Genomic DNA, 21,197 nt, shown 5'->3' with positions numbered 1-21,197 from the left:
TTATCATCAACAACAAGCTTGATTCGAAAGAGAGAAAAAAAAAAAAATGATATAGTTACCTTATATGAGTTTGTAGTAACAGCAGAAATTTAGGTGGCGACCGATTGTTCTCTTGAATACAGCTATTTCGAAAAAAGCATCTACTCAGAGGTCAAAGGTTAGTTTTTAAGCATGCACCCCGCTATAGTTCTCTCGTTTATCTTGATGAGAATTTGCGATAATAGTATGTTACAGATACTTTAAATGTAGGTCATGATGAGTTTTTTTTTACTTTTTATTGAAGTGGTAAAGTTTATGACCAGCTAGGATCTTTTTTTTTTTTTTTTTTTTTAAATCCATTTCAATTTTAGCATGACGCAAACGATTTGTACCCTACAGCAGTGAGTTTGAAATGTCTGCGATTTATTTGTTAAAAACCGATGTTATCTTATTGGCCGTTGCTATATAGCAATCACGCGCTCCTTTTTAAGCGAGCGCACGTGCTTTGATAGTCGTGTGATTCTGTTACCTGACAAATGAGTTAATTGTAATCTACAATCTAGCACGAAGGCATGTGCGTGAACACGTGGAATTAAAGCAAGTGCTATAACAATGTGAAATGTACATTGTTTCCACTGGCGCGTAGTCACAATTGTCTACGATAAAAAGGATTATTTAGAAGGTGGGTAGGAAAAGGCTAAAAGTACCTTGAAATGAAATGTTAGGTATGTGTAATAAAAAAGGTCCAATCATACTAATGTAATCTTTGATGATCACCCAAGAGAGAGTATGTATATTGTAATCCTAAAACTATTGATCGCGAGTTGTAGAGCTACCAATAACAAAATGTAAATAAAAGCCATCAGTCAAAGAATTAGTACCACGCCTTCAATTCTCATCAGTGATATTTTCCTGATTTAAAACAATAAGGGTTATTATAACAAATTCAAATCGATTCAACAAATTAATACTGGAAGTTTTCTCAATGAGAAATGCCGAGAGGGGCAATTAAATATTTATACAGAATAGACTGTTGATGAGGATTTTTTTTTTTTATTTATTTTTATTTCTCTAGAGCAGGAAATTAAATGGAAATAGCTGATGTCCGGAATAGATAATCAAATTAATGAATTATCGGCCTGTGTTAGATTATATAAGACCGGTCATGCTCACTGGTGAATACTAATCTACTGGGTGCGGTGCCGACCAATCTTTCTTCCCTGTTCAGAATGCTTTTTCAAAGGAGGAAATGCACTTGAACAGCGTCACATTCGATGTGATGGATTCCTTAATATATATTCTTTATTTTAAAAGTTGGGGCTGCGATGACACTAACTTTAACACTTATAACGGTACAAGCATTTTATTAGCGTCATTGTGATTGACTAACTCAGTACTTGGTGAAATATTTAAAACAATTTCCAATCTACTGTATGCAAAATCGAATTATAAGATTAGGTTTACTTAAGAAACTTTGATTCCTCAGTAATAATAATAATAATAATAATAATAATAATAATAATAGGTTAAAACATCGCTTACCTATCCTTTATCGCTTTTATATATATATATAAATACCCGATCTTACACCAAGATATTCCCCCAGTATGCAGTACGAAATAATGTAGATTTTCAATCTGCTGCGTATGTACTATTCATAAAAAAGGGAATTTCAAATTACAAATGACTTTTTGATTTGATTTACAGGCGGTGAGTAATGCTTTAGGTTTGTTTGAAGTTATGTTTTCCCCAGTCAGATTAAAAATATTTCTCACCACACTATACGGTTTCAGTTTAGGAACCAAGTTTCTCAATATGAATAGGAGAATACGTCACAATCGATGTTAATAAAAGCACGTGATGGATTGATATTGGGGGTGCTTCTTACACAATAAACAATGAAACAAAACAACTTCAAAATATAAATGTAGAGAAAATATAGTATATATTGTATTCTTTAATAGGAATAAATTGACTTCATTGGCGTAGGAAACGTATATTTTAGTGTAATTATAAGTATTATCTCATTTATTTATATTTTTTTTTTGTAATAGTGAATTGTTTCTTCCCTCACTATCTAGTATGTTTTTATAACTGTACATTTTTTGAAAACCTTGTTTTTAATATAATGTCCCTACCCAACTCCAAAAAAAAAAAAAAAAAAAAAAAGATACTGTTTAGAAAGAAATCGCAACTGTAATGATTCAATCACTGAACACAAGCATGCAGCACAATAATGTTACGAGACCTGGGTTAAAATCCCATCGGTCACGGGCAGAACTCCTTTATGCTTTCGTTTACTGGGCTAAAATTAGCCAGTATCTTAGAAGGACGCAGCAGCTTTTTGTGAACTCGAATTTTCCTTCCAAAAATAGACAAACCTGCCATAGAACACACCATCGAAATATTTTGTAAGCTCTAAAGAGGAGCTTAATCCTAGTTTCTTAACACAAAAGAACTTCTCATGGAATCTCATGGAATTTTATTTGAAATAGTTCTCAGACGTTTGTTTATCTGCAAAATTATTATAATGATATCATTTAATAATTCTGGTGTGCATCGTTTTATGAAAAAAATTAAATTAAAAGCACTCTAAAAAGTGAGGAAAAATATAAAATATGGAAGAACTTAGGTAACTTTAAGGAAACACGAATTTAACTTCTAGAAAATAGTTTTATGAATTTTCTAATCCACGATAGTCATGTGATATGATTGTTTTTCTAAATTCTTGTGGACATTAATTGTGATAAAATATACTGGGTTTCTATAATATAAAATATTATGGTATTGTTTAAAGGTGGGTAGGTAATACGACATCAGTAACACTTCGACAATAGAATGTCATTTGAAAATTATTGTTAGCTTTGGAGAATGTAAATCTACTTTCGAGATATTCACATTTAAATTTTTTTTTAAAAAAAAAATCTCTTATGCAACTATTCTGTGAAAATCATCTATCGAACGTGCTGTTATAAAAATTGTGTTAAATTATGTTGTTAGATGACTGGTAATACTTAAAATTCTCCATGTTTCAAAATTTAAAATTCATTTTATTTTATTTTTAACAGACCTGTATAAGAAGATAATTGGATTTTTAATTTATCAAGATATATATGAAATATTTTTTTTCAATATATTTCAAATCAAATCCACCAAATTATTTGACTGTTCAAATTTTTTTTTTTTTTTCATAACCTAGATATCCGATCCCTTTGACTGCTTTGAAAAAAATTTTTTTAGATGTCATAGACTTTGATTATCATAATTTTTTCGAGACCTAGGAGTGTAAATAGCATTTTTGATGTCAATGGTGTCATCTCTGACGTCAAAAGTGTAGACAAAAAAAAAAAAAAAAAAGAAGACTCATCCCGATTCATTTCATAGTTTTTTTCTCTTTTTTTTTTTAATTCACTGATACAATGTTCAAGTGAACGAACAATATAAGACAGTCCTATAATTATTCTTTATCTATTCAGTTATGTTTCATAATATAGTTCATAATCAAAGTTTGTGACATCTAAAATGTTTTTTTATCAAGGCGGTCAAAGGGATCGGATATCTAGGTTATGAAAAAAAAATGTTGAACAGTCAAATAATTTGATGGATTTGACAATGAATTAGATAAACTTTCTAATTTTTTAATAGAAATTGATAATTACTATTAAAAGTTTTTAAAAAAAGTTGGGAACAAAATTATAAAATATAAATTTAATAGAATTTTTATAAAATAAAGAAATTTTAGAGAGTTAAATAACATTATATACTTACACCATCTCTAATAAATAATTCAATGTAATATATATAGAGTGTCTAAAAAAGTGCATTGATTTTTAGATTTACTTGTTCAAGTAAAGTTCTGATTAATAGATTATGATTTTGTTTGTTAATTTAGCAGTTTTAAAAGTCAACCATATGGTTTCCCAGTGAATATTTTTTTTGGTCAGTAATTAACTCTAGAAACAAATGGGATTTTCCCGAACTATGAATCAGATCACTTATCACCAAAATATAAGTTCCGGTTATGATTTTTAAAGAATACAAAACTGAACGTAAAAATATATATAAAAACTGTAACTTAAAAAAAAAACCCGAATGTTTTACAAATTTATTTATTCTAATGACCCGAAACAGAGACTTAACACGAATGACTATTTTATCGGCGTATATAGAATATCTGCATTTTTATCACTACGTAAAACTCATTTAACATAACTAGTACATCAGATGACCACAATGAAGTAAGGGGTTGGTATTAGCCGTGCTAGAAACTTGTACAAAGTTACGCTAGGGAAGGTAGGAAGGGGGGGAAGGAATAGGGGGGTTGGTATAGGAATCTTAATTCGCCGAGGACTAAAGGATTAAGGGGAGAGATTTCCAAGTACTCTTGATATATGGTTATCATTTCCGTCGGCCGCTTCACAAACGCCACAGGGTGGGAGAAGTAACAAGATCGGCAAGGTGTGGTAAAGGGGCGGAGAAAATAGAACAACTCTGATACATGCCAAAACCCCGTCAGTAATGTTTCATCGGAGTCACCAGCATTTGCCGTACTTTGCTGTATCTCTTGGTTCTGCCCTGGTTACTCTGGCTTGTGTGATAGAGAGAAAGAGAGAGCTTTGGGGGGGGGGGGGTTATCTCCACTTTCTCTCTGCACTTCTTCAACAGGTTTTCAAAACTACTTTCGTAGGCGAATGCTGATAATGAACCCTTTACCACTTAAAGGGGGGGGGGGGGTAACAAAAAAAATTTTCTATGCAGGATATCGCGGATTTAACTTACTTTGCCCATTTCCGTGCTGTTATTAAACACAGTTTAACCAAACGCATAAAAAGGACACACCCCGTTGTCATGGTAACGGAGGTCTAGGAAATGTGAGTTTGAAGAAAAAAAAAAAAACACGTAAGAATCAGGGCACGTTTTTAAGAGTTCTCTGTCGGTACTTTGTAGTTCCAGTAGCTTACAAAAGGTGTCGCTTTCGTTTCCAAGTATCTAAATGACCGATTCCTTACTAATTATCTTTGCCAACTCATTTTCTTTACAAATTTTAATTTAGGGTTTTAAACTGGGGACGTCACCTTTTCGTAAGAGTCACGTGTGTTTTTAGAATGTGAATTCAGTTTGTCCAGCTGATATAGGAATCTTTTTTTTTTTTTTTTTCTTTTTTTTTTCTGATAAGCCTTATGAGGCTCAAAGAACTGCAGGCTTTGACAAACATCCAAAGTAGGATCTGAACCCACAATCTGTTGGTTGGAAAGTGGGCATGCTCTTCACTCGGCAAACCAGACCGACAATTTAGGTGTAAGATTCTGTGACACTCCGCCTGTCATTTCTTCCCCCCCCCAAAGATTCTTTCAAGTCAAAATCTTATATAATCAAATAAGAATTTTGATTCAACATAATTATATTTGGATTTGGCCTAAACTCATATCCGCAAACGAAAGATTTCTTAGTGGATTTCAGTCAATATTACATTAGTGTATCCTTTTAGGAACAGAACAATGGTGAAAAGGAACGTGTTGTATACTTTCCTAGAGAGAGAATATTAACTTTAGTGTGTTTGATATTAGAGTTCAAGAAACTCAGGTTATGAAGCGGTCTTGTTCTATTTGTTCATAGCGCGTGTTCACCAGTCGACTTGCCTGTTTTGTGGAAGGAAATATTCTGTCACTTCCACATGAGATTGGTTACTTTATTTTTAAGTGAATATAACTTACGAAGGGTCCTCGCATCCTAGAGGGTATTTGAACCCAGGTTTTTAGAAATTAAGCACAAATGTAGGGTCGGACTCTTGACGACGTTATGGAGGTGACTGTCGATTCTAATGAGAATTATGTGAATTCCATTAGAAACCCCGTTTGCATGACCATAAGACATAAACATTTCTATATTGAATGATTAATGCACGTTAAATTCAAAGGAAGAAATGCAAATGAAAACTGAAGATAAGCTAGCTAGTGTAATTATTTCAGAAAAAATTTAAATGAGAAAACGATCACAGAACATTCCAGAAGATATCCCGAAGGAATGAAATCATAAATACGTTGCAGTATCGGAAGAAAAATCTGCCAGAAATATGAAAGGTGGAAGACAGCGAGAGTATAAATTAACTGACCCGAAATGTTGAAATGTAGAAGTATCACAGTTTTACAGTGACTGGATTGCATGCTTCCGCGCACTCGTTGAATTATGCTTACTATCAGTTCGTAGAAGCACCAATACTCGCGATATAAACGCTCTGATTTTTCTTATTTATATAATCATATATATTTATTGGTATTTATAAGGATGTTTCCTAATGCTAGATCTAGTTTTCGATATCTGACCTAGATGGCGCCACCTTATCTCAATGGCTCACACACCTCTGAAAGTTGTTATACACACTTTTTTTTTTTTTTTAAATTCTTGTTAACTGTTTTAACTTAGATATAAAAATCAAATTCAAATATTTTGTTGAAATTATTTATTGATGTTTATAGTAATCGCATACTAAATACATCCAAGTGTATGTTTTAAATTTCGAATTACATTAGTAGTACTGAGAGACCAAAAATTAATTAATTTCATAGTTTATATTGGCATTCGGTCTCCTGCCTTAATCTCTGACCTATCATCGGGAAGTATGACGAAAACATTGAAACGCGGAAGTGTTTATATACTTTTTAGACGTTGATGATTCATTATGCCGTTGGAAGTTCAAATTTATGAACTTTCGACGTGAGTAAAAGAACACTCAAAACACTTCACAATTATCAGAGAAAATATGAGTTTAACAATCAGATAATATCCAACAAAATAACTCATTTTCTGCACCAAATATATAAGAACTCATCAACTCTTTCTCCTATTCTTGGATGACTTTCTCCATAGGTTTGCTGATAATGGATTCTCCCCATTCTTCTTTTTAGTTTGATAACTTTTTTACAACTGTAACAACACTTTATCCCGTGGGCCTATCTCAGGGTTGGATACACCATCATATTGAATTTAATAACTTTAATCTTACAAAAGTAATAGGTTTACGCATCTTCTATTCACTGGAGCAACAGCGCCCTTACTTTGATTTTATCTGCCATTACGAACAACAATAAAAGAATAGTTAAAATAATTTATAACTCACACCAAAGCAGAGAAAGAAGTAGCGTGCAACAACGTCGTAAACAAACGGGAGCATCTGGTCGCTAAAACTGTCGTATGAGCGAAGCGTCGTAAAACGGGGATATCACTGAATTTATTTTTCTGGAAAATCTACGTACATCTTCACTACTACGCATTCGGCTGTAAAGTGTCGTTACAAGTTAGAATATGTTATAAATAAAATTTAGGATTATTTTAAACCAAAACGATGTATTTTATAATGCATATGATTCCTTTATAAAATTAGAGTTCTTGTTAGCAGGTAGATTTCTTTATAACGCTGTTTCTTTCTTTCTTTATTATTATTTTTAGAATGAAAACAAAATAATGTTCATTTCAGCGACTGGGTTACACGCATTGTTATTAACACTCTAACGAAGTTGAAGTATGCTGTTTTAGTTACCGATTTATGTATAATAGCTTCTTTATGTATAATAGCTTCTTTTGTAGTTACAAAATATGTGTCTTCACAATTATTTTAATTATATACATGCTTTATTTAAATTATTCAATTATGTTTTTAAATAATAATAATAAATCTTATTTTTATTTTAAAAATAAAGAATTGTTTAAGAAATTTTTTTTAATTTCAAAAATATAAAGTACACCTTTTAGTTTTTCCAATAATAATGTTATAAATTTTGTGTATGCCAAATAGCTTTGTTTAGGTGTTGAATCGACCGTGAGATGCGGTGATTAATACCCATGAAGGGTTATGGATGGCAATGCTGTTGTCAATGAAGTTCTAACTGAGGCTCGGCTATTGCTGTTATCCTCCTGCCATGATCAGAGCTTTAATTTAATAATAGCTCAATAACTCCTTATCCCTACACTGTCCTCTACAGATAACGGGGAAGATGAAAAGCATTCTTGCTTTGCCCCTTTAAGCCAGTCCTTATAAGGACCAAGCTTTGTTTATGTTTAAAGTTGATAGCAAACTATAATATATATTAAATTTAGACGAAACTAATATTTATATGAAACTTGAAATTGATTTAACTTCAAAAAGAGTTTTACAGATATGATTTTTTTTCCCAACTATTGGTAAGCATATGTGGAACTTGAATTCTAATAAACTTATTACACTATTGTTCGTTTTCTAATAAATATTATAAATTATTAGTTGTTTCCTGATAAATATCCGTTCTAATCACCGGAGGAATTTTCTAATAATAAGTTATTTTTTCCTATAATAAGTTATAAACACCAAAAAAGATTCAAATAAAAAAAAAATCGAACTTCATTCTTAAAAAATCGGTCACATATTGGAAAGCATTTATTACACACCCATCCTTAAAATGGAAGTAGTATTTATATTTAGAATCTCAAGACACTAAACAAAACCACAGAAGCCGGTATGACGTCACTTCCTGTTTTTTTATAACACAAAAAATGCGACATCATGCCGCTTTTGATGACCGCATCGCACTTTACAAGGACATATTTTGTCACCCATTCTTTGAGTAAATCCTGCGCACAACTTTATCCTTCTGTGGCATTTGTGCGCCTACTGATGACGCCATAAGAAAGCGCCGGAATTAATAACACGCGTACATAAATCACGCAAATCATAGCTGTGCCAGGGCAAATGAAAATAAATGGCCTCTGCAAGCCAGGCCAGCAAACATTAATAGTTCCTACTAATCACACTAAAGATTAATTGGAATTTTAAAGGATACAGCAAGCGACCCTCGCCGGCAAGTGGTCACCATTTGGTAATCCCAATACGACGAAAGATAAAAGACCAAGAAGATACACACTAGAGCCATCTGTCGGTAGGGTGTCAGGTGTTGATTCTTCCCGACATGGCCCGTTATGAAGTTATTAATCTTACATCTTCATTTTGTTCCACCAGCCTAATCGACTTACTGATTTTTCTTCTCCCAGAATGAGGCTTATCAAATATTAAGCGAAATGAAAGAAGGCTTTGGGGAACGAGAGTAATTAAGCGGATCAAAGTGGGACTATTAATAAAGCATTGTGTGATACAGTTCACTCGGTTGTGTCTGTGTGGAAACTTTCGCAGTTCGGATGGAAAATGAGGGAAAAAAAAAAAATTCTCAAAGAAGAATGGGCTCAATATATGACATGTATATACATACACGGCATGGACGTATACAGGAATCGCGTTAGATATATTAGCTGTAAGAGTATGGACATTTTGATAGCATGACAAAACGGGAGATGATACTAGTTAGATGCAAACACGCGCGAGCCCACAATATACGCTCTTACGTACAAACGTGTGATTTTTACCTGCTAAAGAGAACATCGCGATACCCATCGGACTCAACGGCTATGTCAAAGGTCTAGAAGATTTAGTTATTGTTGTCCTTAATTTAGAATCACCAGCTGGAAGGATGATTGCTAGCCAGTCGTAAATATTTAAAATAAAAACCATCGCGTGAACTTAAAACCAAAGTTGGTCATCATAACTTGAGCCTCCGTAGATCAGTCGGTACGGACGATGTCCATTGGTAGGAAAGACCATGGGTTCGAATCCCGTCTAGCTCACAAAAATACCTTTATCGTGGCTCTTTAATTGAAGGTAATTTAGGAGCTCATACGAAGATGGAGAGTTTTCCATTCCGGAGACGCTGGTTTTAATCCCGCTAAACAGGCAAGCCGGTCAGAAGAACCTACGCAATTTACAGACACAATGCTGGTCTCATAACCTTAGTTGCTTCAGAGTTCGGCCGTAAATGTAAAACAAACATCCATCCATCCATCAGTGGCTTATAACAGGCACTTAAGCGCCCATGGCCTTCCAAGTATCCTTGGACTCCAACCGTAATACGAGGATAAGGCGGTTACCCCTCTGCCTTTAAGTCTTCTTGTATGTAAATTATGTGTTCTACTGGCCGGTTTGTCTTTTCTGAAGGACGAAAAACTCCCTACCTCCGTAGGAGACCGGCTAACTCACCTTTAGTCGAAAGAGACCAGATAAAGGTTCCTCGCATCACTGACGGGAATCGACCCCAGGTCTTTCCCACCAAAGGGGTTTGTCTATACTGATTGAGCTACGAAAGCCCAGTAAAACAAACCCACAACACAATTATGATGACTTTTACACCACACTGACTTACTGCAAGTTCGGTCAACGCGCTTTTTTTTTTTTTTCTTGGGTTACCCACGTTGACTTGAACTTGTGGCAAGCAGAACTATACTTTTTTCCTTCAGGAGAAAAAAAAAAAAGAAAGAGAAGAAGTGAAAGACTATACATGTGTACGCAAGGAGTAAAAAAATAAGTAAAATATATATTGTAATTCATAGCTGGAAAGAATAAAATGATTTGTTCATTATTAAAGTAATGTGTTTCAATAGGGAGTGTGCTTCAAATGGAATCAACACACACACACACACGAGAGAGAGAGAGAGAGGGAGGGAGGGGGGGTATATTAAGCCAGGAAAGATCATTCGTGAATACGATAACGAAGGAAACCATTCTGACGTAAAACTGTTGTGTCGAAAAATTTCGACATCTTGATTTCTCTGAATTTTGGTCTAATTGTTCCCATGATGCCTCAGTAGCATCAATTAAGACGTCACGATATTGTGTGTCATCTCCATTATTCCAGACACGTGCTCTGTTCACTCCCCCTTCGACCATACATCACTTCAGACACATTCTGCACGCTCCACTCGCATTGTCGGCTCACCCATTGAAGGCGATATTTTAATGCTGCCCTAGATCATGACTATTCATCTTTGCATGAACGAATGGCCACCCGGTAGGGGCAGGGCACGTCAAGCTAGGGCTACGTAACAATAACAACAGTTCGCAGGTGGCGTCCCTTTAGCGTCCTTTTGTAATTGTGGCGATTGTAATCAGCGAGTGGACCTCTGAACCTTGAAAGTTCGAATTGGTCGCTTTTGGTGGAGACTCGATTCGACTTAGGCTTAGCGAACTCGGTTTAGGGTTTGTTTTATTATTGAAGCCTTAACCAAGTTGACTTTTTCAAAATCTTAAAACATAAAAATAAACAATGCTTAGTCAATTAAACGTACTGTAAACTACACGTGATTATCTAAAAAGGAAAAATAAAGTCAAAACTTACTTGTAACCACAGCTCTAGAAAAAAGAATTCAAACGATGCACAAAATTCTCGTGGCTTGTTAAATGTTATATTGTATTCTGGCCGATCGTTTAGGGTTTTAATAGAGTCATCATTATACCTGAACACCAATTTCCCCGTAACCTTGTGTAAGTCTTCATTTTCGTAGGTTGTTATATTAGCTCATACATACATGAAATCCAATGATGGTAGTCCTAAAAGGCCTAAGTCCATGGATATCGTGTTATCTTCTGCCATTTAAATTTCACTCTGCTTTCCCTAATTTATTTGAGCAGTTTAGTGGCAATGTGTTGCGTATTTAGTGTCAGATTTCAACCAATGACGTCACCATTGTGACTACTTTGAAACTTTTCCAATTGCTCACGTGATAGGACAGCGCGCGCTTTCATTGTTGGCATCTCAGTTAGCTCTTACAATATGAAATCTGAACTGATGTCAAGTGTGGGGGTTTAACGTCAGTTAATTACAAGGAATTTTGTTTTCTATGATCATTTCTAAAAACTTTTCTGTAAATCAGGGATTTGTAGAAGAGTTTCTACAAATAGTATCCGAAGTTTGCTCAGAAAAATGCACATGGAATTGTATACTTGGCTTGCAATTATTACCTACAAGTCTGATTAATAAAGCTTTTGGAAAAAAATCGCAATAAATAAATAAATAAATAAATATATATATATATATATATATATATTCGCAAGATGTAGAAATATATTGTGCATTACGCTAATGATACTGCGTAAATATAGGCTTATCGAACGTAATATAATTCTTCTATTTCTTGGAATAAACCACATATGTATACCTCCTACGAGAAGCATATGGTAAGCGGAAATAGTTTATATTCATTCTTTTAACATATTATTATGAGTCTAAAAATAAAATAACTTAAACAAAATATTCTATTTATTATTAAAATAACTTAAATTATAAAATAATTAAAATAAGAAAATGAAACGAAAATAATATAGGCATTTAATTTTTATTATTCGTATTCAAAGAAGACACCATTTTATTTAATGTATAAAATTTTAATAAGAATTTTATATGAAGTCGCACAAAAATAATTCCCAGCGCCATATCTTTGCTGGAGTGCCACAGGGATCTCTACTGGCTCCATTGCTGTTTTCTGTATACATGTCAGACATCCCTCACAATCCGATGACTTCCATTTTAGCGCTGTATGCGGACGATACGGCAATACTAACCAGATCCCTCAGACCCCACTTCGTTACTAGAAAGCTTCAAGAAAACATTCTAAAGCTGGAGGGTTGGTTCTCTAGGTGGAGATTGGAAGTCAACCCCCTGAAAAGCTCAGCGGTTCTTTTCTCAAAAAGGCCAATGTCTCCTGCAGGAGATGTGTTACTATTCAATACTAAAATTCCCTGGCAGACAGAAACAAATTACCTGGGTGTAATTCTCGACAAAAAGCTATCTTTCAACCAACATATCAAGTCTGCATGTGCAAAAGCATCTAAAGCCATAGCTCAGATTTACCCGCTAATTAATAGAAATAGCAAGCTCAGCAACAGAATCAAATTGCAACTTTACCAGATGACGATTCGTCCCATAATCACCTATGCCTCTCCAGCCTGGAGCCACACCTCTAACGCTAACATTATCAAGATTCAGCGTGTGCAGAACAAGTGCTTGAGAATGATTCTGAACGCCCCGTGGTATGTTAGAAACAGCCAGCTCCATAGAGACACAAATATTCCATATATTCTCTCTTATCTACAATCCTTAGCTTCCAAGTTTTTTCTAAAGACGTCCACACACCCCAATGATTTGATTCAACAAGCTGCAGCATATGAGCCAACGGACATATTCAAATATAGAAGACCAAAAACTATATTAGCCTCCTATAACGATGCATAATCTCCATGCCCATTCAGGGCGAGCAAACTGCTCGTAAATTTTACCCTCACTGTAACCACGACAGATAGCGGGGAATATGAAAAGCATCTTGCTTCACCCTTAAAGACATAAATGTCAATTGTCAATTGTCAATTGTCACAAAAATAATTATATGAATTCAAGTTTGGGTGATCAATCGACCGTGAGTTGCGGTGATTGATTCATTCAATCCAATACCCTTGGAGGGTAATGGATGGCAATGCTACAATGCTATAGCCAAAGAAGTTCTAAATGAGGCTCGGCTATTGCTGTTACCCTCCTGCCATGATTAGAGCTTTAATTGTTCAATAACACCTTATCCCTACACTGTCCTCTACAGATAACGGGAAAGATGAAAAGCATTCTTGCTTCGCCTCTTTAAGCCAGTCCTTATAAGGACTATTAAAAAAAAAAAGCACAAAAATAATGGACCCGAGTTGTTTGTTCAGGATTAGAATAGTTTATCGAAAACCAACGTTTAAGTCTGTGTCATCAACGTTACAATGGAAGCGTAGTAAATGCATTAAGTGAGCCGAAGGAGTTACAATGATAAACAATACGAGTTTATACACTTCCTTTTCATTCATATTCAGGTGGATAACTTCTTCAGTGTCCTTCGAAGGATGTTTACATTCCAAGGGGAGTGATACAGTCTAACAGCCGCATTTTCGTAGAACTATTCTGTGAAATTGAACGCCAGTAAAGGCATTACTTGAGTCCCGCCTTACAAAAGAAGTGAATGAAAGGAATCTTTTATCTGCTATGAGAAGTTAGCCGACAATCTTTAGCCTCCATTGAATCTCTCGGTCGCATATTACCTGCAATGGGAGCCATTCTTTGGCTAAATAGGTGGCGATATGGCTTCCACCTTTCACTGTGCCTTCATTCGCTCACTTAATGGTATTAGCCCGACCTTTCAGTACTACGATCTTTTAAGGAAAACTATTTTGAGAGGACTTTGTTAGGTCTTTCGAAAAAAAAGAGAAGTTAGTAGAAACTCTTCCTTTCTTGACTAAGAAAAGAGACTTGTTTGCTAAGAGAGTGAATTTTTATTCACATTAAGACTGTGGAAGGATAATTCTAGAATTCCATATATGCTTTCATCTATTAATTGTTGTGAATTTGCATATTTCTACAATAGTTAAAGGCAAGAAAAGCTTGTTGTTTAATAGAAAGAAGAGAAAAAAGGGTGTAGGGATGACAGGTATAATATCTGTATTTTATTTCCTGCTTTACCTCCCCTAATGACTAGTACTACCTCTATGGCGCCTTAGTGGCTGAGTAGGTTCGCTATTTGTCAGCTGTCTGCAGAAGAAAAGTCAAGATTCAGATTTCTTCTGTAATGGGAATGCTTTTTGTCTACAAAATTTTGGTTAAACTTTTCACCATATGTATGGAGAAATTTATGTACCGCCAGCGTGGAAAAAAGGCTGCCCTTATTCTAATACACAAAATACGGTGAATTAAAAACTTTAATTATGCTTGTTCCTTTTGAGTGTAATTAAAGTTTTTAATTCACCGTATAGAAGTGGCTTCAGCACAAGACCATAGACAAGTTGTATAATAGATTACTGATTGGTGCAATGAATATCAATCCCAATGTGTCCTGGTTTTATTGATTATGAGAGAGCCTTTGATTCGGTCAAAACTTGTACAATACTTAAGGTAGTACTACGAAATCAACAAGTGGAAGAGCCACATGTCATGACCATCAAATCAACGTAGTGCCACAATAATTTATTTGAATGGAAATAGCTCCACTGAGAAGCTTTTGTGGCTTCTCAGTAATATCTTAATAAAAATCAATGATGATGATGAAATTGAAGGAGTGAATCCGTGTATGTACTTAGGATATTCATGGATCAAAAGACGAACAATGCTGGGATGGAAAGCATTCGGTCAATATTCAAAGTCTACTTTCACAATGCCCCAGAATGAATACTTTTAACCAGAGAAATTTCCCTCTATTAACACATGGCTGAGAAACAACTAAATGTCCATATGGGAAGAGTGCATCGAATATAAATATAGCAACTCAAAAACTAAAAACACCTCAAGTTACTATGGTAAGGTGTAAACTTGGTGTCAGAAGATTGGATCACAAAAGGAATACTTGGATAAGAAAACAAGCCAAACTCTCCAACATTTATAGACAGAATGAAAAAAACATTTGAAATGTTAATAGACTGAACACATTGTTCGAAGACAAGACCACCGATTGATAAAAGAAATAATATGGATTGGACTTCAATGGAGTAATGTATATATATATATATATATATATATATATATATATATATATATATATATATATATATATATATATATTACTGCATTACTGCATCTCTACTGTAGGAATACAGAGAGGTATAAGACAGGATGACACAATATCTCCAAAATTATTCACCGCGTGCCTAGAAGATTATGGTATGATATTATCATACCATAATCTTTGGCTATCTCATTTAGGTCTAAACTAGCTTTCTGTAAGTTATCTTCAGAATTTGTAATTATTATTTGGTCATCAGAAAAATGGAGAGTGTTCAAGTTCACAGTAGGAGAAAGTTTAATACTTTGATGGAAAATTTTATTCCATTTTATTATTATTTCATTTAGGTAAATATTAAAGAGAGTTGCTGAGAGGAGGCATCCCAATCGGACTCCTTAGTTTATCTCTCTCGTATATGATAGCTCATGATTTAATCTTATTTATATTTTGATTGTTTTCATATATACTTATGATAGCTTTTAGGATATTATTTATTATTTGTCTTTCTTCTAATGTGTTAAATAAAATGCTTCTTTTAACTTTGTCAAAGTCAATAAATGAAATATGTGTTTCTAAATTGTATTCTGTTCTTTTCTCTATTATTCATTTTAAACAGAAAGCTGAGTCTATGCATGATCATCCTTTTCTAAACCCATAATCTTTCTGTACCATTCTGTACTTCTAAAATAAAGTTTTCGGAATATTTCATTAGCTTGCTATTTAAAATTCTGCTATATATTTTGTAACAGGAATTTTGTATACTTATACCTCTATAGTTTTAAGGTAATCTCTATTACCTTTTTTAAAGATAGGAATCACAAATTGCTGTTTTTCCTTGGAAAGGTCTGAAGATAAATGGAAGATATTTAAGCCATCTACGCTTTGCGGATTACATAGTTATCTTTACTTCAACTGCACATGAATTACAGACTCGTATCAATGAACTCCAAATTGCTAGCAAAACAGCAGGCCTAAAGATAAACCTAAAGAAGACCCAAGTTATGTCCAACCAGAAATAATAAAAATCAATAATGATGAATTTAAACAAGTAAGACAACAGATATCATTGGGACAAAATATCATGGACGAAATTAAAAGGCGCACGATGCTTGGGTGGAAAGCATCTGGAAAATGACATTCAATATTCAAAAGCCAACTACTATTATGCCTGAAGAGAAAAATTTTTAACCAATGTATTCTTCCTATACTGACATATGGCTGTGAAACATGGACACTGAATGTAAAGGAAATTCAAAAATTAAGAACAACACAATTTAGTATGCTTGGTATCACAAGATTGAATCACAAAAGAAATACGTGGACAAGAAATCAAACCTAGCTGCCTGTGTAGCTCAGTGGATGTGGCATTTGCGCACCACGGCGCTTGACCGCACGAAGGAAGACTTGGTTTCGAGTCTAGTCGGCGACTAGAGGAACTTTTTCCAAGCCTTTTTTCGACCGGTTCCCGAGTTAGCCGGTCTCTGGCACGGGAAAGCGGGTTTTTCCTCCCGGAAACTCGGGTTTTTCGTCCAGTAAACTCAAGAAAATCGACCGTAGAACCCACATTATTTCAGCCATTAAAAATATATTGTGTTAGGGTTAGGGACCACGAGATGGCGGCACATTTTTGAGCCGTCTCTCTTTACAGAGTACCGCTTAATTAGTGATAGCCTTGGGCCATCTATCTCTGATTGGTACCAGTGGAGATTGAACTGCCCAGTCAGTCTCCAAAAGCTAGATAGGGCTAAAAGGCCTCGCCTACTCCCGTATACGGGAATAAAAAGGCGTTAGCTGATTTTTTTTTTTTTTTTTTTTTTTTGAAATCAAACCAAAGTCTCTGACATTATAGAAAGAGTGAAACATCTGAAGTGGCAATGGGTTGGGCATATTGCTCGAAGACAAGATCAGCGATGGACAAAAGAAGTTCTGGATTGGATTCCACGAGAGGAAAAACGACCATGACGCCGACCTAAATCATGGTGGATTGATGATATCATCAGATTTGCAGGAGTGACATGGGAAAGGACAGACAGTTTTGGAGTAACCTTGGAAAGGTCTTCATCCAGCAGTGGATCTACCAGAGACGTAGCTAGGGAGTGGCGAAGGGGTCGGTCAGCCTCGGGCGGCACTTTGAACCTTTTTGAACTTTTGCAGTTAATTCTAAAATACAGTCTCGAGAACTCATTTCCAAAGATTGTAATACTACTGAGAATTTTCCTCACAATTGCTGTAAGTTGCTAGTTGTGAGAGGAGTTTTTCTAAAAAAAAATGATAAAGAATTTCCCACATTACTATGAAATGGACTTCGCCAATGTCATCGACGATTTTGCTAACAGAAATGCAAGAAAAACAACATTTTAGAATGTTGAAATTACTTCAAAATTAAAGTTTTACTTTAAAAATAAACATAGTATTTTAATTTATTTCCCTATACGTCGTTTTGACTTTTTGTAGTATTTTTGGTGTATTGAGAGGGGCGGCAAAAGCTCTAGCTACACCACTGGGATCGACAATGGCTGATAATATGATATATATATATATATATATATATATATATATATATATATATATTAGGATACCGAAGTTATTTTATAAACTTGGTTATTTTAACTCCTAATCCCAAGTATGCAAACAATTAAGTTTGCGCCTGAAACAAAGTTCAAGTCTAAAGATGATGCAACACCAGGGCAACTCATTGTAAAGGTGGGTAAAGCTCTGATCACTATTCTTAGTATTTTCCCATAATGTAAAGCACATCTCACTAGAAGATGTATACTGCAATGCATTATGTGTGGGGTCACTACCCAGACCGGTTTCAACCTTTTTTGAGGTCTCCTCAGTGAGTAGCTAGACCCTAAATACCAAGGTTATCCTTATAAGGACTGGCTTAAAGGGGCGAAGCAAGAATGCTTTTCATCTTCCCCGTTATCTGTAGAGGACAGTGTAGGGATAAGGTGTTATTGAGCTATTAAAGCTCTGATCATGGCAGGAGGTTAACAGCAATAGCCGAGCCTCAGTTAGAACTTCATTAGCTGCAGTATTGCCATCCATTACCCTCTGTTTAAGTATAGGAGTTAAATCTCAAAAAATCAGGCGATCTCTAGGCCACTCATTCGTGGGCGAAAGACCGTCTAAATTTCCGCTTTGGTTCCACTCAGTGAAACTCGACCACCGAGCTGAACCGCTCATTCCGAAGAAAATAATTCACCTACAAGAACCCTCAGTGGGCCGTGCCGGAGAACACTTTCCCCGGAGACTCAAATTGCTCCCTTAATGCAAAAACCCTAAGAGAGCGTACTCGGCAGGGTAACAGCAACAGCCGAACCTCAGCTAAACTTCATTGACATTGATACAGCATCCTCATCTATTACTCTCCGACGTTATTTCTTGACTATTCTTCCCTATCCGATGGTGAATCCTCATACCAATTAGTAATACGAAGCATTATCAACTTTACCTATAGAAGTTACAACAAGGTGTTTTTATTTTTAATAAAAAATCTCTGGAGGAGATATAGTTGCAATAAATTTTTTACCTTGGAGATATTGTGTATTAAGATACCCAAATTATTTTATAAACTTAATTATTTTAATAACCTAATTTCAAGCTAGTAGTTAAAATAACCAAGTTTATAAAATAACTTGGGTATCCTAATATACAATATCCCCAAGGTAAAAGATATATTTGATTTGTCTCAATGTTTACATAGTAAAAAGAGATTCTACTTACGTATGTTAGATCGTCAATAAATATTTAACTGAACCGCATTTCTAATTGAATTACGAATAAGCATTTTGTATTTTCCTGTACTTATCATTTGTTTCTTTATATGTTTCATTACGAAATATGCTAAATACGCGGATTAATATAGAAATAATTTAAACTTCTTTTGGTTAATATGTATATGTTTAAGGACGTAAAAAAGTGAGAGGTTTGCGTTAGTCTTAAAAAAAAAGTAAAAATACTTTTTTGTACACTCATGTACTGCTTCTTTAGAATGGACATATCGTGAATCAAAGCATAAAAACACGATCGTATCTTGAAGCAAATACCTCTTACGTATTGGAGAGAAGACACCAAAGGAAACAAAAGAAAAAAGAAAGATTCCGTTTTTGTCTTTTTTTATGTAAATTAATCTATCTCAAAAACGATCCCATTATTCTTCCACATTTTTATTCAAAAACACGTAGTGTAAATCATCAAGTTTTAATTTATTATTATTATTATTATTATTATTATTATTAGCAAAATGAGTGTTCTCTACCAGGTTGGCATGAAAAAGACCTAGAGAAAGACCAAGATGTAGGTGGGCTGATACGGTAATATGTGTCTTAGAAGACAGAAATATAAGATCTGATAATGTTGGAGTCTTGACAAGTAACAGACTAATTTGGACGAAAATTGTAGATAGGAAGTTAGTAATGATGTAAATTTTTCATGTAGTACTGTCATATCCTGTACATCCCTTGAGGATACATATCAGGAATTTGATTATTATTATTATTATAAGCACGGAGTCAGAGACTTATCGAAAGAGCCCCCCCCCCAAACAGATGTAATTCCATAGTACCTATCATTTCTCTACTTAAAACATTTGCATAAGATGTACTCACAATGTTCGCTGCATAAGCCGTTCGCTCACCACACTCCATGATATGAACTTAGTTCTCGTATTCTTCCTGATCACACTGTAATATGATTTTTTCAATTGTTTTCGAATCTTCTGTCTACTCCCCCCACTCATCGCATCTGAGCATTTTGACGATTCCTTATTCTTACAAGAACATTTTGTTGAACAACCTTGTAATGGTTTTTGCATTAAACCACTTTGGCAATGTGACTTCTAATCTTTAACTCATTTACCTTTACCTTCATCAAACCCTTGTAGCAAATTCTCATTAATGTGATACCCCGTTTTCAATATCTTCAGATCAAAATGCATAACCGTGAACTCAACAACATTCTACTGACATTCGTTGACATTTGCCATAAAATCAATTCAGCCTAATAGGATTCCTTATCAAATATATCTCGATCACCTGATCGAACATTGCATTATGGACATATAATTGAATGCTTTTCCCAATGTCATTAATCTTCAATATCATTAGTTGTCCGGTGGATATTGTAATTCTATGTATTTGGCCGGATACACTGATTAAATAATAATGTTTTCAACTGAATAGAATTTCTTAGAACTCAAATGCGATCCTGTATTAATACTGTGGAGTTTCTTTTTAAAAGAGACTTATGATGATCAGCATAATAATAATAATTATTATTATTATAATGGCTATGATAATCATTACTAGAAATGATGACGGTTATTATAATAATTATGATTACAATGATGATCATTTGATATTATAAAAATGAGAAGTAAAACGTGTGAAGACGAATTTTGATCAGGAAGAGAAAAATTCGCATTATCACCTGACAGAATAGGAATTATGATGGTCATCCTTTAAAACTATTGGAATGAAATTGAAAAGTTCAAAATATGATTATGATTGTTTGGAGTCTTGACAATCGCATCAATTACTAAGATTATTTGTATTTTATTAACCTAAAGTTTCAGCAACATGGCCGCGAATGATTTCGAAATCTGATCCAAACTACATGCGATTTATTTACACAATATGCAGTCTTATTGGAAAATCTTAAAGGGTATTGAAACCAGCTTTTTACTCGCTATGACAGATCAGAAACAGCGGATAGGAGTTCGATCAGTTCTTTTATTATGAGATTATATTTTAAAATTAACCAAATGGAAACAGCAAATATCCAGTATTCGGTATTCATCTTCAAGAAAGATTATAGCTTTCGTAATTAGAATATTGAAGGAG

This window comes from Typopeltis vanoorti, chromosome 4 (assembly GCF_054136105.1).
Source record: "Typopeltis vanoorti isolate ZY-2024b chromosome 4, IOZ_Tvanoo_1.0, whole genome shotgun sequence".
NCBI lineage: Eukaryota > Metazoa > Arthropoda > Arachnida > Uropygi > Thelyphonidae > Typopeltis > Typopeltis vanoorti.
The sequence above is the reverse complement of the archived record's forward strand: the minus strand, read 5'-3'. Positions refer to the sequence as shown.